The sequence below is a fragment of the Heterodontus francisci genome, chromosome 1 (assembly GCF_036365525.1).
Source record: "Heterodontus francisci isolate sHetFra1 chromosome 1, sHetFra1.hap1, whole genome shotgun sequence".
Lineage (NCBI taxonomy): Eukaryota > Metazoa > Chordata > Chondrichthyes > Heterodontiformes > Heterodontidae > Heterodontus > Heterodontus francisci.
The window spans coordinates 75,937,008-75,960,800 of NC_090371.1; the positions used below are offsets into that span (position 1 = coordinate 75,937,008).

Genomic DNA, 23,793 nt, shown 5'->3' on the forward strand with positions numbered 1-23,793 from the left:
TTTGAAATTGGCCCTCCCCCAATTAATTAATTTTTACTCTTGATTGCTTTTTGCCATTTTCTCCTGCTAACTTATACCTTACTATCCCCTAAATGTTCCCCTACTGACACTTGATCCACTGTCCCATCTCATTCCCTAGAACCAGATCCAGCAACGCCTCTTTCCTCATTGGACCGGAAATATACTGATCTAGAAAATGCTCCTGAACAAGATTCAGAAACTCTTCTCGCTCTCTTCCCTATACACCATTACTACTCCAGTCTAAATAAACATAATTGAAGTCCCTCATTATATTTACTCTCGAGTTTTTGCACCTTTCTGTAATTTCCTTGCAAATTTGTTCCTCTATCTTTTTCACGGGTTGGCCTATAAAAAGAAAAACACCCAGTAGGGTAATGATACCTCTATTGTTTCTTTCCTCTAGCCAAATACATTCTGTCCTTGACACCTCCTAGACATCCTGTCTCTCCAGCACTGTACAACTATCCGTAATACTGCCAAATTGAGGAAATTGTTATCAGCCGAGGAAAACTTGAGGGACTAAAATCTAACAGGTCCCCAGGACCAGATGGCCTACATCCTAGGGTTCTAAAAGAGATAGCTGCAGAGATAGTTGATGCGCTAGCTATGATTTTCCAGAATTTCTTAGATTCAGGAATGGTCCTGTCAGATTGGAAGTTGACCAATGTTACAACGCTTCTCAAGAAAGGAGGTAGAGAGAAAACGGGGAACTACAGGCCAGTTAGCCATACATCAGTTGTTGGGAAGATGCTGGCAACTATTATTAAAGAAGTCTTAACAATACACTTGGAAAAGCATAGTATGATTAGAACAAGTCAGCATGGTTTTACTGAAGGAAATCCTGTTTGACAAATTTATTAGAATTTTGAGGATGCAATTAGTAGGGTTGATAAAAGGGAACCAGTAGATTGCTGGATTTCCAAAAGACATTCGATAAGGTGCCACATAAAAGAAGAATTGAGGGCTTGTGGTGTTGGGGTAATATATTGACGTCAAAAGAGGATTGGTTAACAGACAGGAAGCAGAGAGTGGGCATTATTGGGGCCTTTCAAGTTGGCAGGCAGTGAATAGTGGGGTGCTGCAAGGGTCAGTGCTGGGGCCTTAGCTGTTTCCACTCTGATAATGACTTGGATGAAGAGACAGTTATCTAAGTTTCATGAGTCAAAGCTCGGTGGAAAAGTAAGCTGCGGGGAGGACGTACAGAGGCTGCAAAGAGATATAGACAGTTTAAGTGAGTGGGCAACAAGATGACACATGGAGTATAATGTAGGGAAGTGTGAAGTTGTTCACTTTGGTCGTAAAAATAGAAAAGGAGAATATTTTTTAAAAGGTGTGAAACTGGTTGATCAGAGACTTGAGTGTACTTGTACAAGAAACGCACAAAGTTAACATGCAGGTGCAACAGGCAATAGGAAGGCAAATTACATGTTGGCCTTTATTGCAAGGGGACTGGAGTACAGGAATAAAGAAGTCTTACTAAAATTGTATGGGGCTTTGGTGAGACCGCACCTGGAATACTCTGTGCAGTTTTGGTCTCCACATTTAAGAAAGGATATACTGCAGGCAGTTCCGAAGAAGGGTCACTGACCCGAAACGTTAACTCTGCTTCTCTTTCCACAGATGCTGCCAGACCTGCTGAGTGATTCCAGCATTTCTTGTTTTTGTTACTGCAGGCAGTGCTGTGAAGATTTACTAAATTGGTCCCTAAGATGAGAAGGTTGTGCTATGAGAGGCTGTGTAAATTGGGCCTATATTTTCTGGAGTTTAGAAGAATGAGAGGCAATCTAATTGAGACACAAGATTCTGAAAGGGCTTGATAGGGCAGAAGCTGAGAGATTGTTCCCACTGGTCAGGGAATCTAGAACACAGGGACACAGTCTCAGGATAAGGGGTCAATCATTCAGGACTGAGATGAGAAATTACTTCACTCAAAGGGTTGTGAATCTTTGGAATTCTCTACCCCAGAGGGTTGTGGATGCTCCATCATTGAATACATTTAAGGCTGGGATAGATAAATAGATTTTTGGTCTCGCGTGGAATCGAGGGATATGGGAAGTGTGCTGGAAAGTGGAATTGAAGCCTAAAATCAGCTACTATTGTACTGAATGGCAGAGCAGGCTTGATGGGCCATTTGGTCGTCTTCTGTTTCTTCTATTTCTTGTGTTCACCCCTACTTTCTTTCCTTCCCTATCTTTCCTGACATTCCTGTGTCCTGGAATGTCCTTTTTCCAGTCCTGTCCTTTTTTCAGCCAGGTCCCCATTAACGCCACAACATCATACTCCCATGTGGCTACCTGTGCCTGCACCTCACCTAATTTATTTACTATACTCTGTGTACACACACATGCACAGTAAACCCAATTTAGGCCTTATTGCATTTCCTCTTAATCTGACCCCATCTAATACCTTACTATTGCTTACCCTAGCACCACCTATCTCTCCTAATTCTTTGTGTACCTTGTTAAACCCTCGCAGTACCAATAGCTAACTGCCCCGCAAGGACATCGGACCCACCTCTGTTCATGTGCAACCCTGTTCGGCCTGTACATGGTCCCATCTCCCAAAAAGCTGATCCCAATGTGTCAGGAATCTAAAGCCCTCTAGCCTGCACCGTCTCTCCAGCCACGCATTTGTCTGTGCTCTATCCTCTTTCTATACTCACGCGTGTGTGGTATGGGGAGTATCTGGAGATCTGTGAGGTCCTGCTTGCTAATTTCTTTTGTAGCTCCATAAAATCTGCCTGAAGGAATTCATTCCTCTTTCTACTTATGTTGGTACTGATATGGACTATTGCTGGCTGTTCACTATCCTCCTTCAGGGTGCTCTGTAGCCGCTGACTTCCTTGATCCTGGCACCAGGAGACAACATACCATCCTGGATTTGCGTCTGTGGTCACAGAAATGTCTGTCTGTTCCCCTAATTATCAAATCCCCTAATATTATTGCTTTTCCAATCTTCCTCCTGCTCACTGTACAGCTAAGCCAGCTGTGGGGTCGTGCACTTGACTCTTGCTGCACTCCCCAGATGAACCATCACTCTCAACTGTATTCTGAACTGAATACTGATTGGAAAGTGAGCTGCACTTAGAGGACTCCTGTACTACCTGCCTGGTCTCTGCTATCTGGCGGTCACCCATTCCCTCTCTGCCTGCATGCCCTTAAGCTAAGGGGTGATCACATCCAGAAAAGTTCTCTCCATGAAACTCTCAGCCTCATGGATGCACTGCCTTGACGCCAGCTGCTGCTCAAGCTCCAAAACCTGGACCTCTAGCTGCTTCAGCTGCTGGCTGTTTCTGTACACGTTTGTCCAGGAGACGAGAAATGTCCTGGAGTTCCCACATGCAACAGGATGTGCATTCCGTGGGACTCGGATGCCCTGCCATGCCTCTATTTATTAGCCTGTTAACTGGCTTAACAGAAATAAACTTCAGACTTAAATGAAGACTCACCAATCAGCAACTTCTCTTGTGCTGACATCACTTTATTTTATAGAGTTGACTTAAATGTTTTACTTCACTCTTAATATCTATATACCTTCGATGTTAATTTACTGGAAAAACTCAGAACCTTTTAATGTTACTATCCCTTGTTAATTTTAACTTTATCCCCTAGATCTGATTTATTAATTGAACACTTATTTTAATTGTGATAAATTATCAAAATGGCTTCAGATTTTTATAAAAATTAATTGATGTCTTACTTTATAGTTGATTAATTCAAATTAAATGAAAAGCTTACCAATGTACTCACCCCATGTGACTTTTTGTCTTGTAATGTCAATTTGCAATTTTTTTTTGTCTGGTTCAGATTCACAGTCCAATCACAGTGCTGCTCCTGTCCCGGGCCCTGCTTTATGTGCTGCTTCTCTCCTGGTCCCCGCTTTATGTGCTGCTTCTCTCCTAGGCTGCTCCTCAAAGTTTATGGAAAGAAGGCACATAGGTGGAGTTGAGATGTAGATCAGCCATGATCTAATAGAATAGTGGAACAGACTCGTGGGGGTTAATGGCCTACTTCTATTCCTCTGTTGAAACTCACTTGGAATTTCGAAATGAAAGTCCTGGTGTTATATTTTGGTTCCTATTTTGAGCTGAAACATGGAGCACAGTGGGAGAAAAGGGACATGTAAAGAGGAGGTTGCAAAGTTTTAAAATTTAGATTAGTTGACTTTGAAACTTTTTAGGGCCTTATCTGCTCAAAAGGCTGGGGATGCAGGGAACTGTAGCAGTGCAGTTCTGAGCAAATTCAGAGGAGAACCAGGTACACAGTGAAGCATGGGTAATGCACAATTAAGGTTGTCAAATCTGGATGTATTCCTGGAGGTTTCATCACATGACTGCTTGCCTCCAATTGACCTGCCTAGTCAGACAACCTTTGTTCCCATCTCCAATATTTATATAACATACTAAATTGTTGGAAAAAAAAGTGCTTCTGATCTCCTTTGTGGATACGGTGGCAGACATTTTCTTAGTTTTGTTAAGCAAAAATTAACAATGTAATTCTGGAAATCACAGCAGCAGTTACAGGTTAACATTGCTGAATTGTTTTGTAAGGGTCTGAATAGAGCACGCTGTTAGATCACATGACCAATGGTGTTTGCCATCAAAATTATTCTGACGATGACGTGAAATTTGCACTTCAAAGTTTTGTGCAGTGTGCATTGTATATCGGGTTGAGCAGCACATGTCTCAACTCTAGCATCCAACATATTTTGGCTGACTTTTAGTTATTCATGTTCTTGCTGTTGCGTCCCATTGAACTGAAAGCAGCTGTGATAATTCAGGGACAACCATTCACCCACTTGAAAATCAAGCATCTCAATGCTTCCTAATTAATTAGCAAAAATTCTGAACTGGTGTATGTGTAGATGAAGCCATCTTTGTTCTGCTCACCACAAGGTCCAAATTGTAAATGGCAACACTGACAAAGGAGGAAGATGGGTAGGGAGCACTTCATTATATGTCAGAGTGCTTTATTATAAAAATGCAGTTCAGTTGTATCAGTATTTTTTTTCAACTGTTGAATGATTCCCTTTTAAAGGCATGCTGGCAAAAGCAGGAAGTGACTACATTGTTAGTGGTCAGCTAATCATCGTCCAGGGAATCAGTTCCTATGGAGGCATTCCAAGCATACTGCTCATTCAGGGAGTAAGCAACACACAAACTGCACTCTGGAATGTGTAATAGGGAAAAGCGGCTGCCAAGCATCCAGCAGGGAGTGTACATTTTTATGTGATGCATAACAAAATTATTGCTGGGCAGTCAGTTCAGTGTTTACGATGTCCCGGTGTCTTTAAAACTCCTTCCTGTACAGTACATGAAGTCTACAGAAAAAACTTGGGATTCTCCTTAGTTCTGTTTGACCATTACATGAGAGTTTCAAACAGTTAGAAGATTGAAAACTCACTGAAGATTACGTGCTGTAAGTTTATCATACAATCCTGCAACACTTTACTGCCTCAGCAAAACTACTGAATTTTAAAATAAGAAATGTAATGCTGAATGTGAGAGTGAATGGAATAAGATCATTGACTTAGATTTTGTGTGTTTTTCTCTTGGGCAACTACGTGATTTTTTTTTTTTTAGCGACTTCTTCTTTGGCCTCCTTGTCTCGAGAGACAATGGGTAAGCGCCTGGAGGTGGTCAGTGGTTTGTGAAGCAGCACCTGGAGTGGCAGACTCTTCCACAGGTGCTGCAGTTAAAATTGGTTGACACTTAAAAATACATAATTGGGACGTTTTGAGGTGAAAGGCACTGTAAATGCAAGATCTTTCCTATGACTGCGTGGTTGGTGAGCAATTGAAATGCTGCGAGAATGAATACTGAGCAGTAAAAATGCTCTCCCTATTGGAGATTTAGAAAGTGGTTAGAACAACCCAAGTCCCTTTTAAGGAACAGAAATCCATTGGTTGCTTATATGTTTATGGGCCTAATCATACTCGGGAACATGGGATCTCTGCCTCTTTGTGTGCCTATGTGTGTGTCTCCGTCTCTCTCTCTCTCTCTGTGTCTATCTCTGTCTGTGTGTGTCTCTCTCAGAAAAAACAAGTACAGAATGTTCTTTCAGACATTCCTAGTTGCATTATTAGTCTGGCACACATTTGGCTCATCCCAACATTGTCAGTCATGATTCAGGACTAGCCAATCTTTTTGTATTGTTGCATGAGCGAATATGTGAAGGGGATATTTTTAGCTCTTAAATGACACTGGAAAAAGTTGGGAAGGGAGAAGAGAGATAATCTGTCTGAGCAAATAACAATTTAAAAAGTGTAAACAAAATAATTGTACAGAAAGCTTTTTACTTCATCAGAATATGTTCTGAACTACAGGGTATAGTAGAAGACTTGGGTGCCTCTTTGAACAACAGTTCAAAAATTCCTGCTTAGAAGCTGTCTGCATTTGCCCCACCTCGAAGCTGGTCAGGAAGCAGTTTTTTTTCTAATACGACATTTGAACTAGATGTGTTTATGTGCTTTCATGTAATATATATATTTTTTTTACATTAAAAGCAAATCTATATTTTTATTTTACAATTTTTTGAAAAGCTACACCTAACATAATTCTGAGAATTACATGAGTGCTTATGAATTAAGCAGGTCAATATATATTTACAGTAATTGGATTTTCTGCCAATTATCATAAATATATTCAATGAGAATTATTTTATGCCGCAAGTTATGATCTGGAAGACGCTGCCTGAAAGGGAGGTGGAAGAAGTTGCAATTACAACTATCAAAAGGGAATTGGATAAATGCTTGAAAAGGGAAAAAAATCACATGACTCTAGGTTTAAAAAGCAAGAATATGGGTCTAATTGCAAACTCTTTCACAGTCACAACAGGCTGACCGACTTCTGTACTGCATGGTCCTTTGAATACGTTCTGTTAAACGACTGCACTGATTTTGTGCTGGTGTTTTGTAGTTTGAATACTATAAATGGTATGACTATTAGGATGCTTAACAATAATTGTCTGATTTCAGCAAGCAGAATGCCAGACAAACTGGTGAAATGAGCAGCCAAATTGCAGATGAAATTTGATGTTGTGAAGTGATGCATTTTGGGAGGCAGAGTGAGGAGAGACAATATAAATTAAATAGTACAATTTAAAGGGCGTACAGGAATAGAGGGACCCAGGGGTTCACATATACAAATCTTTCAAGCAGCTATGACCAAGTTAAAATTCCATTTAAAAAAAAATCTAGCAATCGTCTTGAAATAATTTCTTGGAGAAAAGCGTAGGATCATGTATCTGCTGTTCCTGTTTTACTAAAGTTTTTTTTAAATGGCTAAGAAAGGTGTAGTCTAAGGATGTAAAAGATTAATACTGAAGACAGAGACCCCTCCCACTGTGTGATGATGTAACAGTCACATGAGAGAGGCTTGAGAAGTTATAGCAGCACAAAGAATGCTAGCTTATGTGGCTACTGAGTGTATATAGTATTGTAAATAATAGAGTTGTTAGTCTTAGACTCTGGTAAAGGTTAACTTTCTCTAGAATGTTCTACAATGCTACTAATACCCAACAATGCAACAAAAGGTGGTGGACCTTGTTCCTTGTGTTCCTGAGTTCTTGATAAAACATATATTGATATATAGATTAATACAGCATGCTAATTAATCTCCCAAACTGACTTGCATTGATGAAATAGAAATTCAAAGGATGTGAATCTTGCATGTGTGATCCATAAAGTAATTTATTTGGTTAAAAAATCCCATATTTTCTGAGGAAACTATGAATCATTTTTTATTCCTTTAATTGGTGGAGTTAAAGTAGTAGTAGATTGTAATGTATTCCTACGTTATGAGCGTGCCCAATGCATGCATTAAATGCATTAAAATGCGTGATCTGGCCATCTTGGTGTCAGTCTTTTCTTGACAAATAACAATTTAGTAATGAAATAGGATTGAAGTGCAAAACTGGGGATAGAGCTGGGAAATGGGACTGATTGGATTGCTGTACAGAGAGCCAGTATGGACTCGATGGGCTGAGTGGCCTCTTTCTGTACTGTTATGACTCTGACTCTATGAAAGAATGGACATGTTATTCAGAGATAAAAATATTTTAGAACTTGAAGGTGAAAGTGAAGAGGCCCAGATGCAGAATAAGGCAGTTCTTGAGCACAAGAAAGCAATTTTGCTATTGGCTCAGAAGTGTATGGCATGCTAACAAGTCATCTTGCTCTCAAAAAGGCAAAAGGTGTGCCATTAAAAATAATTATCACCAAGTTAGAGGAACATTTTATTGTAAACCACCAGAGATGTTGGAAAGCTACAAATTTAGAACCAGAAACCAGCAAAGTAGTGAAACAGTTGGTGACTACATTGCGGCGCTGAAGAATTTATCATTACATTGCAACTTTGATACATTCTTAGATCATGCATTATGAGACAGATTCATGTGTGGATTGGTGGATGAAAGAATCCAGTAGCAGTTACTAAACACACACAATCTTAAATTTGAGCTAGAGTGTAATACTGCTTTTACCATGGAGATGGCATCAAGGAATGCTGGGGAATTTCATCCTGTGCAAGTGATTGGTACAGCTTCTGTTCACTTTCAGAAGGCTTCTGCTAAGTCTAAAGCAGGGAGACCTGATCAGAAAGGTGCTGTTGATAAAAAAAATTTTAGTGACTTGTTAATCGCTGTAATGGAAACCACACAGCACAGGCATGTCAGTGCAGAAATGTCAAATGCGTTAATTGCAAAAAGGTGAGCCATATTGCAACTGCTTGCCAAGCGAAAGCAGGGCGGCGCAGTGGTTAGCACCGCAGCCTCACAGCTCCAGCGACCCGGGTTCAATTCTGGGTACTGCCTGTGTGGAGTTTGCAAGTTCTCCCTGTGTCTGCATGGGTTTCCTCCGGGTGCTCCGGTTTCCTCCCACAGCCAAGAGACTTGCAGGTTGGTAGGTAAATTGGCCATTATAAATTGCCCCTAGTATAGGTAGGTGGTAGGGGAATATAGGGACAGGTGAGGATGTGGTAGGAATATGGGATTAGTGTAGGATTAGTATAAATGGGTGGTTGATGGTCGGCACAGACTCGGTGGGCCGAAGGGCCTGTTTCAGTGCTGTATCTCTATCAAAAAATCAAATCAAAGCAGGAAAGAGAACTTTTTCTAGTAGTAATAGAAAGCAGAGACATAAGAAGGGTTGAGTTCACAATCTTGAAGTGAATCCAGTGTGATAAGTGCAGGCAAATGGAATGCAATATCAAATACAAGGGCAAGTCCCTCCAAGTTACCCATTGTTACAGTGCGATATGTCAACAAACTAACATTAATGGGCAAGGATTGGCTTTGTGATCTCAAGTTAGACTGGAAGCATGTTTTCTAAGTTGACACGACCAAGAAACTGGATCAACTATTGAGTACCAACAAGAACATTTTCGAGGATAGCTATGAAGGTATAATCGGTGTGAAAGTGCACATCTGAATTAGACCTGATGCAAAGCCAGTATAAGGTTCCTTATGCTCTCAACCTGGTTGACAAGGAACTAAACCTAGAGAGGAATGGGGTGCTAGTGAAAACTGGCAACTTTGATTGGGCAACCCCAATTGTGGTAGTTCCCAAGGCAGATAAAACCATAAGACTGTGTGGGAACTACAAAGTCACAATCAACCATGTAGTAGATGATGAGCAGTATCCATTACTGATCTTTCAAAATTTGGGATCCAAGCTGCGCTCAAAGTTGGATTTGTCCCATGCCTATGCGCAGCTCAATGTGGATTGAGAGAGTCAGCAGTGTCTCGCAATAAACACACATGGGGTTATACTCTTATACGAAGTTACCCCTTGGTGTTAAGTCTTCTCCAAAGATTTTCCAAACTATAATGGATAAGATTTTGCAAGGAGTGCTGCATTGCTTGTGTAATCAGGATGGTGTGTTGATTCCACAATAGTGGAAGAGAATCTTCAAGTGTTGGATAAAGTAGTAAAAAGTCTCAATGATCACAATGTGAAGGTGAAAAACAGCAAGTGTGCTTTCGTGCAATCTGAGGTAGTGTACCTTGGCCTGAAAATCAATGAAAAAGGACTATATTAAGTGAAAGAGAAGATAGAGGCTATAGTCAATGCCCCAAAGCCAAAAGATGTGTCTGAGCTTGGATCTTTTTCAGGCATAGCCCATACTAGCAATTTTTGCCTGAGCTTGCAACGGTGTTAGCTCCGCTACATGAGTTGAAGAAAGTTGTGAAATGGGAATGATCTAAAGCACAAGAAGGTGCTTATGATGCATGTTAGAGAAGCTTGACCAGTGATGCATTACTCGTTTTATTATGACAGACATCGTGACCTGAAACTAGCATGTGATGCTTCAAACTATGGAGTTGGAGTAGTGATCAGTTATGTCATATGGATGATGGTCAAGAGAAGCCCATAGCATTCGCATCACATACCCTGACCAAGAGTGAACGTAACTACATGCAGATAGAAAAGGAAGCGCTTGGAATCATCATCGGAATTAAAAAGTTTGACCAGTTTTTGTTGGATGCTTGCAACAGGTCATTAACCCCAGTGGCTATTCTGGGTCCAAAGTCTGAAATACTGACAATGGCAGCGCCAAGGATGCAGCGGTGGACTGTACTTCCACAGTATGACTATATTACTGAATATCATAGTTCAAAGGAGAATGCTATAAGCTTTTGCATGAAGACTCAAAAGTAGGCTGTGAAGGTTCAGTCTTCCCAATGCGAGTTGTGGATGAGGATTTTCCGATCACCAACTGAAATTGCAGCCGAAACTCAAAAGATCTAGTTTTAAAAAGAGTCTATGAACAGACTTTGAGTGGTTGGACAAAGTTTTACCAGAGTACAGGCAAGGAACTAAAACCATTCCACAATCGACACAATGCGTTGTCATGTGAATAGGGATGCATTATGGGTTTACGGAGTTGTAGTGCCTAGTACTTCAAAAGACAAGATTCTGGCAGAATTTTATATTGAACACATGGGTATAGTTAGCATGAAATCCATAGCCAGAAGCTTTGTTTATTTGCCCCATCTAGAGCATATTCCAGAATCATTGGTTAGCAAATGTACCATTTTTCAAAACTTCAGGAATAAGCCACCAAAAACTCCCTAACAACCATGGTTATGGGCAAGCTGACCATTTCAAAAGCCCATTTAGATCACATGATTACAGCGAAGGATGATCCAAAACTTAAGCATCATTTACTTGATGGTGAGCTTTTGCCAGAGTGTGAACCAGTTCAGACTTTGTCTGATGTACCAATTTCAGAAAAAGAAACAGATTTTCTGAGTCCTGAACTGCAAACCGTCCAAAACCTGACTCTACACTAAAACCTGAGATATCAAGAAGAGTTAACATGAGAAATAGGAGCAGGAGTAGACCATACGGTCTGTCGAGCCTGCTCCGCTATTCAATATGATCATGGCTAATCTTGGGCTTCAACTCCACTTTCCCGCACGTTCTCCATATCCCCTGAGAGACCAAAAACCAAAATATTTTATCTGTCAGCTATAAATCAAGTTTAACTGTTTTGTGAAATCATTTAAAGTAGAAGAGTTGGTTGTTATTTTGCTAAGAGTGCATATTCTCAAAGATTTGTTTGTTTTTGAAATTGTGTAGTTAGTATAAATAGCTTTAAATAGCTTATTTGAATTTTTTTTAAGGGAGAGTCTGTAGTGTATTCCTATGTTATGAGCATGCCCAGTGCATGACTCCATTAAAACATGTGATCTGGCCATCTTGGTGTTGGTCTTTTTTTATAATTTTCTCCCATTATATAACATAGGTGATTATTCCAAGGGAAGAGCCAACTGTGTAACAGCCCTGACAAACACATTTTTCTGCAGCACCTGTGGAAGAGCCTGTCACTCTAGAATTGGCCTTTATAGCCATTCCAGGCGCTGCTGCACACACCACTGACCACCTCCAGGCGCTTACCCATTGTCTCTCGAGATAAGGAGGCCAAAGATATTCCAACTATTAAATGTTGCACCGAGGTTCTCTCTGCCACTTTGGATAGTTCAGTTGGCACTCAATGTTCAATAATGCTACTGAATACGGAGTTCTCCAAGTATCCTCAATCGGGTTTAACTAAAAACTCATAATATTGTTGATATGTGGGGTCCAGTGAGTCAAATAATGCAAAGTTTGCCTACATAATAGTCAATGTATTTAGTAACATGCAATACGAATGATTATTTTAATGTAAAGCTTGAGATATTTGTGAAAGATAGGCAACTTAAATTTGAAAGGACAAAATAGCTAGTTGTACTGCTGACTTTTGTAGTGAAGTAAATTTGATACAAAACATTTCACTCACCTGTTATTATACTTCACTGAAATGCTCGGAACAATCGTGGGTGTGAATCATCTTGCCATTTTCTTGAAAGATTTGAGAGCATTGTGTTCTCAGCAACTGCTCAATATTGATTTGGTGCATCCATTTAGCTGATGAGCAATTCCTTAAATTGTTAACTTTTCCCAAAGGTCTTTTGAATTATCCAAGATCGCTTCTAGGCCAAATACTTGTTGGCAAGATGTAACTAGTGGGGTGCCACAGGGTTTGGTCCTCGGGCCCCAACTATTTACAATCTATATTAATGACTTGAATGCAGGGATAGAAGGTACTATAGCCAAATTTGCAGATGACCCTAAAATAGGTGGGATAGTAAGTTGCAATAAAGAAATAAATTTACAAATGGATATGGATAGGTTAGGTGAATGGGCCAAAATTTGGCAGATGGAGTTTAACGTAGATAAGTGTGAGGTTATTCGTTTTGGTCGGAAGAATAGAAAGGCAAATTATTATCTAAATGGAGAGAAACTTCAGAGTGCTTCGGTGCAGAGGAATCTAAGTCCTTGTGTATGAATCGCAGAAAACTAGTATGCAAGTGCAGCAGGTAATAAGGAAGGCAAATGGAATTTTGGCATTTATTGCTAAAGGAATAGAGTATAAAAGTAGGGAAGTGTTGCTGCAACTGTACAAGGCATTAGTGAGACCGCAACTGGAGTATTGCGTACAGTTTTGGTCCCTTTGATCCCCTTACTTGAGGAGGGATGTAGTCACGTTGAGGCAGTTCAGAGGAGGTTCACTAGATTGATTCTAGAGATGAGGGGTTTGTCTTCTGAAGAGAGATTGAGCAGTTTAGGCCTTTACTCTCTAGAGTTTAGAAGAATGAGAGGAGATCTAATTGAGGTATATAAGATGATTAAGGAGATTGACAAAGTAGACAGAGAGGATGTTTCCTCTTGGGCAATCTAGAACGAGAGGTCATAGTTTTAGGATAAGGGGTAGTGGATTTAAAACAGAGATGAGAAATTACTTCTCTCAAAGGGTTGTGAGTCTGTGGAATTCACTACCCCAGAGTGCGGTGGATGCCGGGACATTGAGTAAATTTAAGGAGGAGAGAGACAGATTTTTAATTAGTAATGGATTGAAGGGTTATGGAGAACGGGCAGGAAAATGGAGTTGAGGCCGAGATGTGATCAGCCATGATCGTATTGAATGGCGGAGCAGGCTCAAGAGGCTGAATTGCCTACTGCTGCTCTGAGTTCTTATGTTTTTGTATACTTGCTGTTCATGGTTCTTGCTCCTTTCACTAAAGTTTTAAAAAAAAATAACGAGGGTGTTGGACTTTAAACTACCTTGGGATTCCATGTATGTTTCTTTTGTCTTGGGCCTGACTGACTGAAAGGTGGCTCTCCAGAGATGAATGCTTCCTACGCCATTCACACAGAGTGGTATCAGTGGTGATATCTGTGTTGACACATTATAGCTTCAGCACGCTGAAAGGTTCAGGAATAGGCACATCTCTGGCCATGATTGCTCCCTTGCCTGGATTAGTATTACATTTGAAGAAAACCTAGCATTCTGTAGTGTAGAGTTCAGTATTTTTTAAACATGCATCAACTAACTGCACTCTGCTTCAGACACAATAAGCAGTGGTGCTGGGTTGATCTTGAGAAGGTGAGAACAGATGAGCTGCCATTAACAAGCAAATATTTTTTCTCCTTGTTCTAGTACTATTCCACTTCAGACTTCTAATGACTTCAAATAGTACAATACAACGTATTAACTAAAGATAATTTCATTATAGTGTATATATATTTCCGTATATAGCATTTGTTAAAGTAGTCATTTGGTAGTATAGAACTTGAGTATTGCTGAAAACAGACATTATATCGAAGTTTTTCGTCTTGCACTCATCAGGACAATCTGCAAGAATACCGATGTAAGGGAAAACAACTAATTTATGCTGTATGAGAAGGGAATGCTGATTGGTTGGCAAGTGAACTCTGGTAGAAGTGTTGCCATGGAGAATGCACCAGTTTTTTTTTATTCATTCATTCATGGCTTGTGGGCATCGCTGGCCAGGCCAGCATTTATTGCCCATCCCTAATTGCCCTTGAGAAGGTGGTGAGCTGCTGCCTTGAACCACTGCAGTCCATGTGGGGTAGGTACACCCACAGTGCTGTTAGGAAGGGCATTCCAGGATTTTGACCCAGCGACAGTGAAGGAACGGCGATATAATTCTAAGTCAGGATGGTGTTAATGGTGACTGACAGTTAACGGCCAAGCTTTGTTGAAATTTTAAACCAGGCAGCTTGACTCTGATGGGTCAAGGCATTGCCCTGAGGAATGAACTATCAGTTATTTTGTTTAGCTGAAACAGGTGCAATGTTTGTACATATTCTTTCGGTCTGCAAAGAACAGGGCCCTGTGTATTAATATATGTAGCTTCCAGTACCTGCAAATGTGTCACACTGCAAGCCCTACTGACAATCTTCAATTGGTTGTCAGTGTAATTTTTAGCACACTGAGGATTGTTTGGCAGTTAACTGTCAGTCACTGTTAACTGGTGCATTCTCTATGGCAACGCCTCTACCAATGAGTTCACTTGCCAACCAATCAGCACTCTTCTTCTCATACAGTATAAATGTTTTGTTTTTCCCTCACATTGATATTCTTATTCTCTGGGAACACATCAAAGCTGCAGTACTGGATGCTTCCAATGATGTCATCGGACCCAGCACCAAGAAAAATGACAAGGAAATTCAAGATCTGCTAAAAATAAAAAGATCAGCTCATCAGGCTCAGCCAGCCAGCCAAGTGAAAAAGACAGCCTCCCGTCAAGCATGCAACACCCTTCAATGTAAACTGAGGAACATCCAAAATGACTGACAGATTGCACTTGTGAAAAATACTCAACTATATGCTGATACTGGCGATATAGGTTTTAGTGCTTTATAGAAACTTTTCTATGGACCAGCAGGTCAAACCCAAAACCCCCTGAGGAGCGCCGATGGCAAGACCCTACACACTGACCAGGAGTCAGTTCTGGTTCGAGCACTTTGAAACTCTCTTCACAGTGCATGATTCTGCCATCAATCGCATCCAACAACAGCCTGTCAAAGAAGAACTGGATGAGAGCCCAACTCTGGAGGAAACTGTGACTGCCATCAACCAGATGAAGAACAACAAAGCCCTCGGAGCCGGTGGAATTCCGCCCGAAGCCTTAAAGTATGGTGGCCCTGCCCTATACACCAAGCTGCATGAGTTTTTCACGGCCTGCTGGGAACAGGGCAGGATTCCACGGGATCTTCGTGATGCCGTTATCACTTTGTACAAAAACAAAGGAGAAAAATCCAGACTGCTCCAACTACCGTGGGATCACCCTCCTTTCTATTTCTGGGAAGATCCTGGCTAGAATACTTCTGAACAGGCTTGTGCCTACCATTGCGGAAGAAAACCTCCCAGAGAGCCAGTGTGGTTTCAGAGCAAACCGAGGCACCACAGACATGGTATTTACACTCAAGACCATTACAACAAAAGTGTCGTGAACAAAAGAAAGGCCTGTACGTCACTTTCGTAGACCTCACCAAGGCATTCGACACTGAGCAGAGATGGACTTTGGAAAATCTTTGAAAAACTTGGGTGCCCACCCAGGTTCCTGGCCATGGTGAAGCAGTTTCATGAAAATCAGTATAGACAAGTCAAGCAGAACAGCGACCTCTCAAGTCCCTTCCGTATCTCCAGTGGCGCGAAGCAGAGATATGTGCTGGGTCCGACCATCTTTTTCAGTGTGGTGCTGCAGCAGGCAACGGAAGACCTTAAGGAAGGAGTTTATGTATGCTTCCAGACTGATGGAGGTCTTTTCAACCTCGGGCATCTTCAAGCTCACACAAAGACACAAGAAAAACTCATCCATGAACTTCTTTTTGCCGATGACTGTGCTCTCCTGGTCCACAGTCAGACCGACCTGCAACGTATAACAACAGATTTTTTTCAAGGCAGCACAAGTCTTCGGACTAAAGAAAACTGAAGTCCTGCATCAGCCTGCACCCCAAAAAGAATATAGACCACCAAGCATTGTCATCGAGGGAACCGAGCTGAATGCCATCAAGCAATTTACTTATTTGGGGAGCGCCATCTCTTTTGATGCCACCATAGACAAGGAAGTGAACAATCGGCTTTCACAAAAAAGACATTCGGCAGACTCTACAAACGTGTGTGAAGCAACCACAGCCTCAGCACAGACAAAACTCAAAGTGGACAAAGTGATAGTGTTCACCCACCTTCTGTATGGTGCCAAGTCATGGGTTCTATACTGCTGTCATGTATGCTTTCTAGAGGGCTTCCATCAGCACTGCCTCTGCAGCATCCTCAAGATTCGCTGGCAGGACCGCATCACAAACATTGAAGTTCTGGAAACAGCCAACATCAGCATCGAGGCCATCTTCCTGCAAAGCCAACTAGGTTGGGCGGGTCACGCCTGGATGGACAACAGTCGCCTGCCCAAGATAGTGTTGTATGGAGAGCTGACCATGGGTGAAGGAACAGAGGGGCCCCATGCATACGTTTCAAGGACTCCCTGAAGAAGTCCCTCTCTTTGTGCCACATCGACCATCGTCAGTGGGAAGCACAGGTCATAGATTGCAATGCCTGGAGATGCTACATCAGGAGGGCTGCAGACACCTTAGAGACTGAGCGAAGAACCAGCGTGAAAGAGAAAAGAAGGATAGATCCAGTTGCCCCCAGCAGCGACTGCACCTTAACTTGTACCTGCTGTGGGAGAATCTGCCAGTCACGGATAGGCCTGACTAGCCACCAGTAGGCCGGCAACCGATGACGACAACCTTCCCAAAGTCTTTGTCTGCGAAGAAATGCAAAGCAGGAGAAGGGCATTAGCACACTGAGGATTGCTTGGCAGTTAACTGTCAGTCACCATTAACTGGTGCATTCTCTATGGCAACTCTTCTACCAGAGCTCACCTGCCAACCAATCAGCACTGTCTTCTCATACAGTATAAATTTGTTGTTTTCCCTTACATTGATACTCTTACAGATTGTCCTGATGAGTGCAAGATGAAAAACGTCGACATAATGTCTCAATTTTCAGCAATTCCTTAAAGTATATGAATACTTAACATTATAAAGGAAAAGCATTACAGACATTAACTAGAAGGAGCAGATGTAGGGGAAAAGCAGTTCAGCACTTTGCAAAGAGATTGTTTGACTAATTAACCAAATTTATTACGGTTATGGCACCATAATTGGTCATTTTCATAGAAACTGCTACTGTGGTGTTTCAAATTATGACTCGATAAACATTGCACCTCATTTTTAAAAATGTATTTATGCTTTCGTAATGGAATATGGAACAAGTAGCAAGTACACTGCCCATATTTTGAAGAGGAACCATTTGAAAGTTTCGTGGGTTTTTTCCTCTTTAGTTTAATTTAATCTTTTTGTTTCTTTGCTCAGCTAAAGCTGGCGAGGCCTGTGTTCCTGATCAGAAGACTAGACACTGTGAAACTCCATTCCCGATCTATTTCTAACAGGTAATGCACAATGTAGTATAGTATTCTCAAGTGCTGCAGTCAAATCTCTCATGCCCTGATGAACTTAAATGGCGTGTATTGCCTTGACTTTTGGCTTTCATTCTTTAGTGCTGCTTTGACCCACAAAACCTTGTTTTTAAAATGTCTCATTTCTGTTGGTCTTAAAGTTGCAGGTTTAATTCATCTTATCCACAAGATATCAGACATTTCATAGAATCATAGAAATCCTATTTTTCCCTCCTCCAAAAATAAGTCTTAAAAAACAAACTGGTTTAAAGCTATATATCTATTTGATCTCGACTACATTAGGTTAAAAGTGTGAACCTTTTTTTTATTTTTATTCATTCATGGGATTTAGGAGTCACTTTCCAGGCCAGCATTTATTGCCCATCCCTAATTGCCCTTGAGAAGGTGGTGGTGAGCTGCCTTCTTGAACTGCTGCAGTCCATGTGGGGTAGGTACACCCACAGTGTTAGGAAGGGAGTTCCAGGATTTTGACCCAGCGACAGTGAAGGAACGGCGATATAGTTCCAAGTCAGGATGGTGTGTGACTTGGAGGGGAAATTGCAGGTGGTGGTGTTCCCATGTATTTGCTGCCCTTGTCCTTCTAGTTGGTAGAGGTCGCGGGTTTGGAAGGTGCTGTCTAAGGAGCCTTGGTGCATTGCTGCAGTGCATCTTGTAGATGGTACACACTGCTGCCATTGTGCGTCGGTGGTGGAGGGAGTGAATGTTTGTAGATGGGGTGCCAATCAAGTGGGCTGTTTTGTTCTGGATGGTGTCGAGCTTTTTGAGTGTTGTTGGAGCTGCACGCATCCAGGCAAGTGGAGAGTATTCCATCACACTCCTGACTTGTGCCTTGTAGATGGTGGACAGGCTTTGGGGAGTCAAGAGGTGAGTTACTTGCTTCAGGATTCCTAGCCTCTGACCTGCTCTTGTAGCCACGGTATTTATATGGCTATTCCAGTTCAGTTTCTGGTCAATGGTAGCCCCGAGGATGTTGGTAGTGGGGGATTCAGTGATGGTAATGCCGTTGAATGTCAAGGGGAGATGGTTAGATTCTCTCTTGTTGGAGATGGTCAATGCCTGGCACTTGTGTGGCGCGAATGTTACTTGCCACTTATCAGCTCAGGCCTGGATATTGTCCAGGTTTTGCTGCATTTCTACACGGACTGTTTCAGTATCTGAGGAGTCACGAATGGTGCTGAGCATTGTGCAATCATCAGCGAACATCCCCACTTCTGACCTTATGATTGAAGGAAGGTCATTGATGAAACAGCTGAAGATGGTTGGGCCTAGGACACTACCCTGAGGAACTCCTGCAGTGATGTCCTGGAGCTCAGATGATTGAACTCCAACAACCACAACCATCTTCCTTTGTGCTAGGTATGACTCCAGCCAGCGGAGGGTTTTCCCCCTGATTCCCATTGACCTCAGTTTTGCTATGGCTCCTTGATGCCATATTCGATCAAATGCTGCCTTGATGTCAAGGGCAGTCACTCTCCCCTTACCTCTGAAGTTCAGCTCTTTTGTCCATGTTTGAACCTGCTAAGTATAAATAACTTATGAAGTGAGGAAGTACTGTATTGTTGGAGGTGCTGTCTTTTTAATGCATTAAAATGAGATACCGTTTACCTTTTTAGTGGTTCAGGTTAGATGTAAAAGTCCTGCGGCACTATTTGAAGAAAATCAGGGAGTTGTGTGTCTCGGCCAATAATCATCTGTCCAAAAACAGGTTAAATAGTCATCCATTTCATTTGCTTTTTTGAGAGACCTTGAGAGCATGCGGTTGGGTTTGCCTCTCTAATGGTGACTGCACTTGAAATATAATTTTATGAAGTGTTTTAAGACATCCTCAAAGTGTGAAAGACTATATCAATAAAGGCTGCATTTGCTGACAACACAATCACTAGGTGGCGCAATACTTGTACATGTGTAAATGCAGACTCATGCACTGAAACCTCACTGTCTGACATTTTAGGCAGCTGCCAGGAGTAAAGATGGCGCTACTCAATTTATCACAAAAACAAATTAAATTCAACTGCTCCGATCTCACCCCAAACAATATGTTGCTTCTCTTCCCCGGCTCTGCCTCCCGCGCCCGCCTGCATGCTGCTCGCTCTGGCCCTCGCCACTGCCTTCCCTCAGCTACTTGTTCCCCGCTTCAACCCCCACCTGTCAGCCACTCGCTTTGCTCACCACTTCAAACCCCACCCCTGTTGGCCACTAGTTCCCGTTCGCTGCTTCACCCCATCAGCCGCTCACTCCGCTCACTGCTTCACACCCCACCCCATCATCGGCCCCTCACTTCATGCCTCGCTGGTTCATTCCCATCAGCCGCTTCTCCTCCCCCCCCCCCCCATGCATCCCCCTTCCTCCTTCTCTTCCCCCCACCACTCCTGCTCCCCATGGGGGAAGTGGGGCAGAGAGAGAGTGGTAAGATAGGGTTGGGGAGGGATACTGTGAGCAAGAGACTGGGGGAGCGGGGGTGGGAAGTTCAGTTGCCAGCAGGTGGTGAGGCTGGATGGCGTTCCAGTACAGCTGTGTGATGACATTTTCACGCGCATGCGCGAATTAGTCCAGGCAAGAACGTAGGCTACGCATGGGTAGCACCTTACGGACAGCAAGAGACGGTTCTGTGCATGTGTGCAGTTGGGAGCGCTCTGACGTCGGCTCGCCAGATGCGCTGTCAGGAGTCACTGATGAATAAAATTTCATTCTTTCTAGAAATAAATGAGGCACTATGGAAAAATTAGATATCTTGACAATCCAAAAACCTTTCAAGTTCTGTAAGTTGCAGATTTCTGTTACTAGGCATTTCGTGACCACACCTACTCTAGGTAGATGTTCCCTAGAGTTTTGAAGAATGAGAGGAGATCTGATTGAGGTATATAAGATGATTAAGGGGATTGACAAATTAGACGTAGAGAGGATGTTTCCTCTGGTGAGGCAATTTGGAACAAGAGGTCATCGTTTTAGGATAAGGGGTAGCAGATTTAAAACAGATGAGAATTTACTTTTTTTTTATTCATCCATGGGATGTGGGCGTCGTAGGGTCGTGACTCTGTGGAATTCACTACCCCAGAGTGCGGTGGATGCCGGGACATTGAGTAAATTTAAGGAGGAGAGGGGCAGATTTTTAATTAGTAATGAGTTGAAGGGTTATGGAGAACGGGCAGGAAAGTGGAGTTGAGGCCGAGATGCGATCAGCCATGATCGTATTGAATGGCGGAGCAGGCTCGAGCGGCTGAATTGCCTACTCCTGCTCCTAGTTCTTATGTTCTTTTTTTAGAATGTTACAGCAATGCTGTAAAAGAACTGTTATGTTACAATCTTTGTAAAATATTGCACAAAATTGGTTACGTTCTAAATATAATTGTATATTGTACAAATGTAAGAAGGGGGCTTGTAGTAAAGCCTGGCTTGGGTATAAAATTAAAATCCAAACTGACCACAGCCAACCCGAGCCCGGGCCCTTAAATTTTTTTTTCGTCCCCAACCTGACCCCCAAATGACACGAATCTCCTTCATCTGTTCCGGCAGCAGGCTATTTCTGCAGCTGGAGTTGTGGGGAATCATGGGTAAGCCAGATCCCGTGACTTCCCGGAGGAAGCACTGTGCCACCCGAGCCCGAATGCTGGACTCAAAATATAGACCCAACCCGACCCGAACCCGACACATGTAGTCGGGTCTAGTTGGGTTTGGGTCGGGTAGCCAGGCTTTAGCTTGCAGGGGAAGTCAAAATTGTAATAGATATGGAAAGTACGCTAAAGGGATGGAAGTTGATTGACTAAATAGAACATTTATTAAAAATTGTACCAAGTTTCATAAGTCTAAATGATCTACTTTGGTCCCACCTTAGAGGCAACTAATTAATCTTTCCAATTTGAATTCAATGGAATGCTAATCCATAAACACAGTCTTTACCTATTATTGCTGTAAGGAAGTGAATGATAGGATTCATAAAGTAATACTTTCCTTGCATGTGGCAAAATATCTGATTATTGCTTTGAGGTGTTGCATACCTTTGCACCTGTATGGTTTAGGTGTCAGTACTTCATTTTACTGCTGATCTTGTTTCTCCAGTTGTCTGCCAAATCTGAAAAGCAATTGCTAACTGGATCAGCAACTACAGCATCAAGGCCACTATTTTCTGTAGTATAAGCTTGAGCAGCATGAAATTATGGTAAATTTGCAACTCTAAGTTCAGTGTGCTGTTTCAAAGTTGTGACATTTGCTCTTGCTTTGGTTATATTTACATCTTGTCTGTCTCTAGTTTTATGCAATGTTGTGGGTTTTGAGTCTCTCACACTTAGCCTCAGCAATACAAATCCCGTTGCAGATTTTTTTTAAAAAGATTAATATTTGTCTTTGTAACAAATTGTTGAAGAAAAAATAATTAACAAAAAAAATCATGTGGCCCATTGCCAAATATACCTGGAACTATACTGTCATTGGGCATATGTATTTGCTCCTCTCCTCTCTTTTCCCCCCCCACCCCCCCAAACAACCCCCAGAACTATTTCTGTATACCAGAAAAACCTGCTTAGACATGTGGTTTCTTATACGAAATGGAAAATTCATAATGTTCATTCAAACGATGTTTGGTGCTTAAAATAGTTTTTGTGAACTGTTGCCATTTCCTAGTTTCTCCATCTCCCATCGCATCTGTTCTGATTATGCATTCTTCCACAACAGCGCTTCTGTTATGTCTTCCTTTTTCCTCAACCAAGCATTCTCACCCCCTCCCCCACCCCAAGTACTGTGGTTGATGACCCTCGACCGTGTCCAACCCATTTGCTGCACTTCAGCCCTCGCCCCCTTCCCCTCCCTCCCAGAACTGCGACAGAGTTCCCCTTGTCCTCATTTTCCGCTCCACCAGCCTTCATGTCCAAAGGATCATCCTCCGCCATTTCTGCCACCTCCAGCATGATGCCACCACCAAATGCATCTACCTCTCCCCTCCCCTGTAAGCATTCCAAAGGGACCAATCCCTCTGCGGCATCCCAGTCCACTCCTCCAAAACCCCCAACACATCGTCCCCGTCCCACGGCATCTTGCCATGCAATTGCAGGAGCTGTAACACCTGTCCTTTTACCTCCTCACTCCTCATCATCCAAGGCCCCAAACACTCCTTCCAGGTGAAGCAGTAATTTACTTGTACTACTTTCAATTCAGTATACTGTATTCGCTGCTCACAATGCAGTTTCCTCTACATTGGGGAGACCAAATACAGATTGGGTGAATGCTTTGTAGAATGCTCAGTTTGCGCGCATGATCCCAAGCCTCCAGTTGCTTGTCATTTTAATTTGCCACCTTGCTGTCGCCCATATTTCTGTGCGGCCTGCTGCAGTTTTCCCGTGAAGTTCAACGCAAGCTCAAACAACAACATCTGATCTTCCAATTAGGCACTTTACAGCCTTCTGGACTTAAAATTGAGTCCAACAATTTCAGACCGTGATTGCCATTTTGTTTTCTTTTTAAATCATGTGCTGGTCTTAAACATGCTTTTCATGTTTTCACTTTCAGTCAGAACTGTTCATTATTCTGCCATTAACACTCTGGACAAATTCTTTTGCTGAAACTATTAATGCTCTCTTTTCCTTTTGTTTCATGACATCTTTGTTATTTAATCTCTCCCTCCATCTGTCCAATCACACCTTCTCTTTTGTTCTTCTGCCGCCCAACCCACCCCCTTACTTGCTCAAAGCCTATTATACTTCTAATCTTTGCCAGTTCTGATGTAAGGTCATCGACCAGAAACGTTAACTCTGTTTCTCGCTCCACAGATGCTGCCAGACCAGCTGAGTATTTCCAGCACTTTGTTTTTATTGCAGTTTTCTGTATCTAAACTCCTACATTTTGTCCCTCCTTTAACTAGTGGATGCATACTTTCCTAAATGGTACGGCTGCATCTCATCAAGAAAGTTCAACTATTAATCATTTTGATTTCATTCAATATGCTCACTTTTGA

General features: G+C 42.2%; 1 protein-coding gene across 5 annotated transcripts in view; it reads left to right on the forward strand.

The window, feature by feature from the left end:
- The window catches only part of LOC137370072 (talin-1), a 302,720-nt gene that overhangs the window by 76,488 nt on the left and 202,439 nt on the right, over positions 1–23,793 (forward strand). For 3 of the 5 annotated variants that reach the window (XM_068032178.1, XM_068032212.1, XM_068032195.1), the window contains exon 2: positions 17,746–17,822. The exons of 1 other annotated variant lie outside the window; for it this stretch is intronic. The gene's annotated coding sequence lies outside the window, so the exon portion shown is untranslated. Of the gene's footprint in view, positions 1–5,241; positions 5,439–17,745; positions 17,823–23,793 lie in introns of those variants that run through there. One more of the 5 variants, XM_068032186.1, reaches the window with a different exon arrangement.